The following is a 9,453-nucleotide window of genomic DNA, read 5'->3' as shown; positions in this document are numbered from 1 at the left end:
CTTTGCACCAGATAGGACTGTTTAGGGTTTCACACGTTCCATGTTTATTGTTTTGTAGTGTTCATGTGTACATTTACATATTAAAAGAACCATGGACACTTACCACGCCGCATATTGGTCTTCTGATCCGTTTCGCCTCTCCTCTTCGGAAGAAGAGGAGGAAATCCCTGACAATAATAATAATAATAATAATACTAACAATAATAATAATAATCACAATAATAATAATAATACTAACAATAATAATAATAATCACAATAATAATAATAATACTAACAGTAATAATAATATAATAATATTAATAATAACAATAATAATAACAATAATAATAATATAATAATAATAATATTGATAATCACAATAATAATAATAATAATAATAACAATAATAATAATAATAATAATAATAATAATAATAATAATAAATAATAATAATAATAATAATATTCACGATAATAATACTAATAATAATAATAATAATAATAATATTAATCACAATAATGTTAGCAGCCTATATGACTGTGTATTAAATACTAAGTTATTTACTTAATGGTTAAAGTTGCATTTCCCCTCAGACACGATCTTGTGGATGTCAGGTGAGAGGGATGTGAAGGTGATGTGCAGACAGTCCTACATTGACTTATGTGAAAGCTGGTTCCTATTGTGAGTCTTGATTGGCTTATGTGAAAGCCGGTTCCTGTCGTGAGTCTCAACAGCCAGGGGAACAACAGTTCTCTCATAAATAGCCAGGGAAATAACAGTTCCCTCATCAATAGCCAGGGAAACAACAGTTCTCTCATCAATAGCCAGGGAAACAACAGTTCTCTCATCAATAGCCAGGGAAACAACAGTTCTCTCATCAATAGCCAGGGAAACAACAGTTCTCTCATCAATAGCCAGGGAAACAACAGTTCTCTCATCAATAGCCAGGAAACAACAGTTCTCTCATCAATAGCCAGGAGAACAACAGTTCTCTCATCAATAGCCAGGAGAACAACAGTTCTCTCATCAATAGCCAGGAGAACAACAGTTCTCTCATCAATAGCCAGGAGAACAACAGTTCTCTCATCAATAGCCAGGGAAACAACAGTTCTCTCATCAATAGCCAGGAGAACAACAGTTCTCTCATCAATAGCCAGGGGAACAACAGTTCTCTCATCAATAGCCAGGAGAACAACAGTTCTCTCATCAATAGCCAGGGGAACAACAGTTCTCTCATCAATAGCCAGGAGAACAACAGTTCTGTCATCAATAAACAGGGAAACAACAGTTCTCTCATCAACAGCCAGGAGAACAACAGTTCTCTCATCAATAGCCAGGAGAACAACAGTTCTGTCATCAATAAACAGGGAAACAACAGTTCTCTCATCAACAGCCAGGAGAACAACAGTTCTCTCATCAATAGCCAGGAGAACAACAGTTCTGTCATCAATAGTCACAACAACAGTTCTCTCATCAATAGCCAGGGGAACAACAGTTCTCTCATCAATAGCCAGGGGAACAACAGTTCTCTCATCAATAGCCAGGGAACAACAGTTCTCTCCCAAAGCCAGGAGAACCACAGTTCTCTCATCAATAGTCAGGGGAACAACAGTTCTCTCATCAATAGCCAGGGGAACAACAGTTCTCTTCAGGAAGCCAGGAGAACAACAGTTCTCTCATCAGGCCAGGAGAACCACAGTTCTCTCATCAATAGTCAGGGAACAACAGTTCTCTCATAAATAGCCAGGGGAACAACAGTTCTCTCATCAATAGTCAGGGGAACAACAGTTCTCTCATCAATAGCCAAAACAACAGTTCTCTCAAATAGCCAGGAGAACAACAGTTCTCTCATCAATAGTCAGGGGAACAACAGTTCTCTGTCAATAGCCAAAACAACAGTTCTCTCATCAAAAGCCAGGAGAACAACAGTTCTCTCATCAATAGCCAGGAGAACAGCAGTTCTCTCATCAAACAAAACAGACAGTTCTCTCATCAATAGCCAGGCGAACAAAAGTTCTCATCAATAAGGAGAACAACAGTTCTCTCATCAATAGCCAGGAAACAACAGTTCTGTTGGCATTCAATAGTCAGGGGAACAACAGTTCTCTCATCAAATGGCCAGGGAACAACAGTTCTCTCAAATAGCCAGGAGAACAACAGTTCTCTCATCAATAGCCAGGAGAACAACAGTTCTCTCAAAATAGCCAGGAGAACAACAGTTCTCTCATCAATAGCCAGGAGAACAACAGTTCTCTCATCAATAGCCAGGAGAACAACAGTTCTCTCATCAATAGCCAGGAGAACAACAGTTCTCTCATCAATAGCCAGGAAACAACAGTTCTCTCATCAAAGCCAGGGAACAACAGTTCTCTCATCAATAGCCAGGGGTTTTTTAACAGTTCTCTCGATCAATAAGCCAGGAGAACAACAGTTCTCTCATCAACAGCCAGGGGAAAATGCTCAGCCTGACTGAGCTCCTCCAGAACAATCCTATGCACATCATTCATCAGACCACGGACACAGCGTCCAGCTGTTGATGCAGACAGGGGCATCTGTTTGACAGACAATATGATGCTATCCATAGACTGTCTGTAGTCAATTCCTCCCAAACTGTAACCATGTGCTTTTTAAATAGCTCTGCGTCTGTGAAGGGCATGTTGTGTTTGGTTAGAACCCAGATGCTTTTAGGAAGCACTTGTGACCTTCTGTTGTTGGGTCGGCCACGAAGGAGGATTCTACTGTTGTTTGTTACATTTTAGTTTTGTTAGTTTTAATACTTAATTTTTTGCATATCTGGCCTCTGTCTGGGGCAGGGAAGTCCACTTTGAAAGTACATGCAAATTCATAATTCCCCCTGAGATTGAATTAAAACAGTGACATTTTTTGCAAACAAGACACTGGCTGGGCATTAGAGAAAGATGGTTAGATGAATGTATATATCTCTGTCTGTTTCAGATAGATGGTTAGATGATGCATATCTCTCTGTCTGTTAGTGATAGATGGTTAGATGAAACATATCTCACTGTCTGTTAGGAGATAGATGGTTAGATGAATGCATATCTCTGTCTGTTTGGAGATAGATGGTTAGATGAATGCATATCTCTCTGTCTGTTTGGAGATAGATGGTTAGATGAATGCATATCTCTCTGTCTGTTTGGAGATAGATGGTTAGATGAATGCATATCTCTCTGTCTGTTAGGAGATAGATGGTTAGATGAATGCATATCTCTCTGTCTGTTTGGAGATAGATGGTTAGATGAACGCATATCTCTCTGTCTGTTTGGAGATAGATGGTTAGATGAACGCATATCTCTCTGTCTGTTAGGAGATAGATGGTTAGATGAACGCATATATCTGTCTGTTAGGAGATAGATGGTTAGATGAATGCATATCTCTCTGTCTGTTAGGAGATAGATGGTTAGATGAACTCATATCTCTCTGTCTGTTAGGAGATAGATGGTTAGATGAACTCATATCTCTCTGTCCGTTCTTCCCTGAAACTTCCATTTTCCTTATCCACCTTTCTTTTGCTACTTTTTGAGAGTTACATGTTCTCTTGCCATCTGTCACATCTGCTCCTGCTCCGCCCTCTTGTGTTCATCCGGTGTCTTTTGACCTGCAGCCCCAATACACTGGGTTCCCCTGTGCTGCTCCACCTAACACTGGGTTCCCTGTGCTGCTCCACCAGTACACTGGGTTCCCCTGTGCTGCTCCCCCAGTACACTGGGTTCCCCTGTGTGCTGCTCCACCAGTACACTGGGTTCCCCTGTGCTGCTCCAGTACACTGGGTTCCCCTGTGCTGCTCCACCAGTACACTGGGTTCCCCTCCACCAGTGTGCTGCTCCACCAGTACACTGGGTTCCCCTGTGCTGCTCCACCAGTACACTGGGTTCCCCTGTGCTGCTCCACCAGTACACTGGGTTCCCCTGTGCTGCTCCACCAGTACACTGGGTTCCCTGTGCTGCTCCACCAGTACACTGGGTTCCCCCACCAGTACACTGGGTTCCCCTGTGCTGCTCCACCAGTACACTGGGTTCCCCTGTGCTGCTCCACCAGTACACTGGGTTCCCATGTGCTGCTCCACCAGTACACTGGGTTCCCTGTGCTGCTCCACCAGTACACTGGGTTCCCCTGTGCTGCTCCACCAGTACACTGGGTTCCCTGTGCACTGCTCCACCAGTACACTGGGTTCCCCTGTGCTGCTCCACCAGTACACTGGGTTCCCATGTGCTGCTCCACCAGTACACTGGGTTCCCCTGTGCTGCTCCACCAGTACACTGGGTTCCCATGTGCTGCTCCACCAGTACACTGGGTTCCCCTGTGCTGCTCCACCAGTACACTGGGTTCCCCTGTGCTGCTCCACCAGTACACTGGGTTCCCCTGTGCTGCTCCACCAGTACACTGGGTTCCCCCACCAGTGTGCTGTGCTGCTCCACCAGTACACTGGGTTCCCTGTGCTGCTCCACCAGTACACTGGGTTCCCCTGTGCTGCTCCACCAGTACACTGGGTTCCCATGTGCTGCTCCACCAGTACACTGGGTTCCCTGTGCTGCTCCACCAGTACACTGGGTTCCCCTGTGCTGCTCCACCAGTACACTGGGTTCCCCTGTGCTGCTCCACCAGTACACTGGGTTCCCCTGTGCTGCTCCACCAGTACACTGGGTTCCCTGTACACTGGGTTCCACCAGTACACTGGGTTCCCATGTGCTGCTCCACCAGTACACTGGGTTCCCCTGTGCTGCTCCACCAGTACACTGGGTTCCCCTGTGCTGCTCCACCGTGTGGGCTAGAGCTGTTTTTCCCCACCAATCAACACACAGAGAAATAAACAAAGATTTATAAATTAGTAGAGATTTAGCTGATTTTATGAACTTAATCAGATCAAAAAAATATTGTCACTGAATGTATTATGTACTAATCAATGTTGTTCCATTTGTAGTGTAGACCTCATTGTGCTAATATTATATGCTAATTATGTTCTGACTCACCGACTTTAACTTAGAAAACAATTGTCCCGAAGCCAAACCTAGTTGACGAACCCTGTTTTATAGTATTCCATGGCCTTCACTGGCCAACTGCTGTTATGGTTATGATATACTACTATAACATGGTTTCATGTATTTTAATCATGTTCATTTGCAGCTCTCTCTGTATGGCAGATTCTCAGTAGGTTTCCATAGTCCATTAACCTAACAGCCTGGCAGGTCTACACAGAGAGAGAGAGAGAGAGAGAGAGAGTGAGAGAGAGAGAGAGAGAGACAGAGAGAGAGAGAGAGAGAGAGGGGGGGGGGTTGGGTATTGTGGGAATCTTTAATCAGGTTGGCTCATTCGGCAGGTCATAGTCTATGTTTGTGAGAGAGAGTAGAGGGGGGGAGACGGAGAGAAGAGAGAGAGGAGTGTGGAGACTGTAGAGGGGGAGACGGAGAGAAGAGAGAGAGGGGAGTGTGGAGACTGTAGAGGGGGAGACGGAGAGAAGAGAGAGAGGGGAGTGTGGAGACTGTAGAGGGGGAGACGGAGAGAAGAGAGAGAGGGGAGTGTGGAGACTGTAGAGGGGAGACGGAGAGAAGAGAGGGAGAGGAGACCGGAGACATTATCACCACCTACCACTAGAGGGCGACTAATACACAGTTTTGTTAGTTTGTCATTTGTTCATGGTAAGAAAACAAACTGGGAAGATTTGTAAGGATTCTGTATGGAGGAATGGTCTAAGATCACTCCCAATGTGTTCTCCAACTCATAACACCTTTTAGAAAAAGGCTCAGTGCCGTTATCCACACAAGGTGAGGTATTGAAAGGGGTGTCAATTTTGACCCCGAACCTTTTGAGAGAAAAAGTATTACTTGTTAAACACAATCTCTTTCTCTGAGCCATATTGTATTAGTAGAAAATCATTTAATATCATAATTTTGTTTGAGCATACAATATAGCTCAGTCTTGGAATGATTTATTTTATAACATCATTTTTACAAATCTTTATCAATGGTGTCAATAATTTGGGACCCCATTGTATCCTTCAAAGTTAGAGATATGTTGAACCTGGATCATCATAATGATTCTACATTTATAGTATGAACCTGGATCATCATAATGATTCTACATGTTATAGTATGAACCTGGATCATCATAATGATTCTACATGTTATAGTATGAACCTGGATCATCATAATGATTCTACATGTTATAGTATGAACCTGGATCATCATAATGATTCTACATGTTATAATATGAACCTGGATCATCATAATGATTCTACATGTTATAGTATGAACCTGGATCATCATAATGATTCTACATGTTATAATATGAACCTGGATCATCATAATGATTCTACATGTTATAGTATGAACCTGGATCATCATAATGATTCTACATGTTATAATATGAACCTGGATCATCATAATGATTCTACATGTTATAGTATGAACCTGGATCATCATAATGATTCTACATGTTATAATATGCCATGGATTTACTGATTCTACATGTTATATTATATATGGATTATTTATTATTATATGTTATATGAACTAATTATGTTCTGACCCATGATTTAACTCAGAAAACAATTGTCCCGAAGCCAAACCTGTTGACATAACTACTGTTTTATGTATTCCATGGCCAAAGGTTTACTGGCCAACTGCTGTTATGGTTATGATATACTATGGTGTTGTGTCACTAGACTTTGACCAGATATTATTGCATCCAAAGATCAACTGAACCTAGAACATAGATACAGAGACACTTGTCATCAGGAAGGTGATCTCTCAGCACAACGGAAAATATCTCAATGACTTGACATGTTCTGGTTGTGAATTCAGGCTACAAGGTAAGACTCTTCCCAGTGATTATTGTAAAGTGTGTAGAGAAATTCAATGTATGTTGTTATTTTAGTATAGTGAATGACAGTAAAACACTCCGATCTAACAGTCCATTTCACCTGGGACAGCTACGTGACAGTTTAATCATACAAAATGGCGCTAACTGGGTGTAGTCAAGTCACATTATAACATATTGTTCATATAGCTAACTGGGTGTAGTCAAGTCACATTCAATAACATGTTGTTCATATAGCTAACTGGGTGGAGTCAAGTCACATTCAATAACATGTTGTTCATATAGCTAACTGGGTGTAGTCAAGTCACATTCAATAACATAACATGTTCATATAGCTAACTGGGTGGAGTCACATTATAACATGCAGTCACATTATAACATGTCACATTGGGTGTATCAACATAACATCACATTCAATAACATATTGTTGTTCATATAGCTAACTGGGTGTAGTCAAGTCACATTCAAAAAACATATTGTTCATATAGCTAACTGGGTGTAGTCAAGTCACATTCAAAAACATGTTGTTCATATATTCGTTATATCGCGGTTATTTTACAATTTGTATATTTTTTATGTATAAATTGTAAGTCGTCTTTCATAATATCAGAACATTTGTTGTTTTCTAAATTACAATGAGCTCCTGCTTCCTGTGTAATTTGGTATGAAACCACTGAACATACTTTTCTTAACATTAATATTATGAACTGAATTCAGTAACAGCATCATAATATCATACCTGTTGAACAAAGCAACACACTAGAATGAGAGAAATTATTAAAAGAGAAAGTGAGACATTATAATTATTACATGTATTATATTGTTATTATTAATATTTGTATTATTAATATTATTATTATTATTAGTTCCACTACATGGAGAAAAGGTGAAATATTTAAATCACAACGACATGTTCATGTGATGCATTAAATCACCTGACTGTTTGGATGTGTCTGTTGGTAAATTTTTATTTCTAAGAGATAATAAATAAAAGTGAACAATTGACCTTCAATAATTAGTTGACACTGTGTTAAACACAATCAACATGTTGGATCTCTGTTTAGTTGTCACTGTGTTAACCACAACCAACATGTTGGATCTCTGTTTAGTTGTCACTGTGTTAACCACAACCAACATGTTGGATCTCTGTTTAGTTGTCACTGTGTTAACCACAACCAACATGTTGGATCTCTGTTTAGTTGTCACTGTGTTAACCACAACCAACATGTTGGATCTCTGTTTAGTTGTCACTGTGTTAACCACAACCAACATGTTGGATCTCTGTTTAGTTGTCACTGTGTTAACCACAACCAACATGTTGGATCTCTGTTTAGTTGTCACTGTGTTAACCACAACCAACATGTTGGATCTCTGTTTAGTTGTCACTGTGTTAACCACAACCAACATGTTGGATCTCTGTTTAGTTGTCACTGTGTTAACCACAACCAACATGTTGGATCTCTGTTTAGTTGTCACTGTGTTAACCACAACCAACATGTTGGATCTCTGTTTAGTTGTCACTGTGTTAACCACAACCAACATGTTGGATCTCTGTTTAGTTGTCACTGTGTTAATAACCACAACCAACATGTTGGATCTCTGTTTAGTTGTCACTGTGTTAACCACAACCAACATGTTGGATCTCTGTTTAGTTGTCACTGTGTTAATAACCACAACCAACATGTTGGATCTCTGTTTAGTTGTCACTGTGTTAACCACAACCAACATGTTGGATCTCTGTTTAGTTGTCACTGTGTTAACCACAACCAACATGTTGGATCTCTGTTTAGTTGTCACTGTGTTAACCACAACCAACATGTTGGATGTCTGTTTAGGGGTCAGTGCTCTAAAATGAGTCTCTCTGGGAAGAGAGAGAGGAGGGGGGGGCCTGCCTCTAAAATGAGTCTCTCTGGGGAGAAAGGGGGGGGGCCTCTAAAATGAGTCTCTCTGGGGAGAGAGAGGAGGGGGCCCTGCCTCTAAAATGAGACTCTCTGGGGAACATGACACCAAAGCTAAGAGGTGAGATTACAATGTTGTTTGTTTCTAAAACGTGTTTCCACCATTTGTTCACATTTGTTATTTATCAGACAGTGTTGCTTAGGGGAACCTTGTCTGTAAAATATTGTTGTTCTAAGATTTTAATTCATAGTTTTTTGTGTATGAATTTTTGTTTTTCAAAAAGCTATATAGCTGGAATGGAATGTTTGTATCCTGTATATTAGACTGTGATATGTGGTTTTCTCACCAGCAAACACACACACACACACACACACACACACACACACACACACACACACACACACACACACACACACACACACACACACACACACTACAACAACACACACACACACACACACACACACACACACACCTCTATAAAACTTTAGCATGACACAATCATTTAGCCCCTTAATTCTTATCTAATATGTTGGCAGCATAACTTTATAGTTTTTATTCTGATCGTTCTTACAAGCTGAATTCTGACAATATATCCGTTATATCAATACACTCTTCACTCCTGTTGAAACCAAAAATGATTCTATCTTCCTACAATATACAGAACCACTGAAGTTCTATATAGAACCCTTTATGGGAGGTTAGGAAGTGTCTGAGTATACAGTATATATAGAATATA

At 40.6% G+C, this 9,453-nt stretch overlaps 1 long non-coding RNA gene across 1 annotated transcript; it reads left to right on the top strand.

Moving 5' to 3' along the window:
* Nucleotides 1-6,623: 6,623 nt before the first annotated feature.
* Nucleotides 6,624-8,681, top strand: LOC121843808. The gene is made up of 2 exons (XR_006081749.1): nt 6,624-6,807; nt 8,651-8,681. It is a non-coding gene; the product is annotated as an uncharacterized LOC121843808 (long non-coding RNA).
* The last annotated feature ends 772 nt before the right edge of the window (nt 8,682-9,453 follow it).

The sequence above is a fragment of the Oncorhynchus tshawytscha genome, unplaced genomic scaffold (assembly GCF_018296145.1).
Source record: "Oncorhynchus tshawytscha isolate Ot180627B unplaced genomic scaffold, Otsh_v2.0 Un_contig_4087_pilon_pilon, whole genome shotgun sequence".
Lineage (NCBI taxonomy): Eukaryota > Metazoa > Chordata > Actinopteri > Salmoniformes > Salmonidae > Oncorhynchus > Oncorhynchus tshawytscha.
Note: the sequence above shows the minus strand (reverse complement) of the source record. Positions and strands in the feature narration are given on the sequence as shown.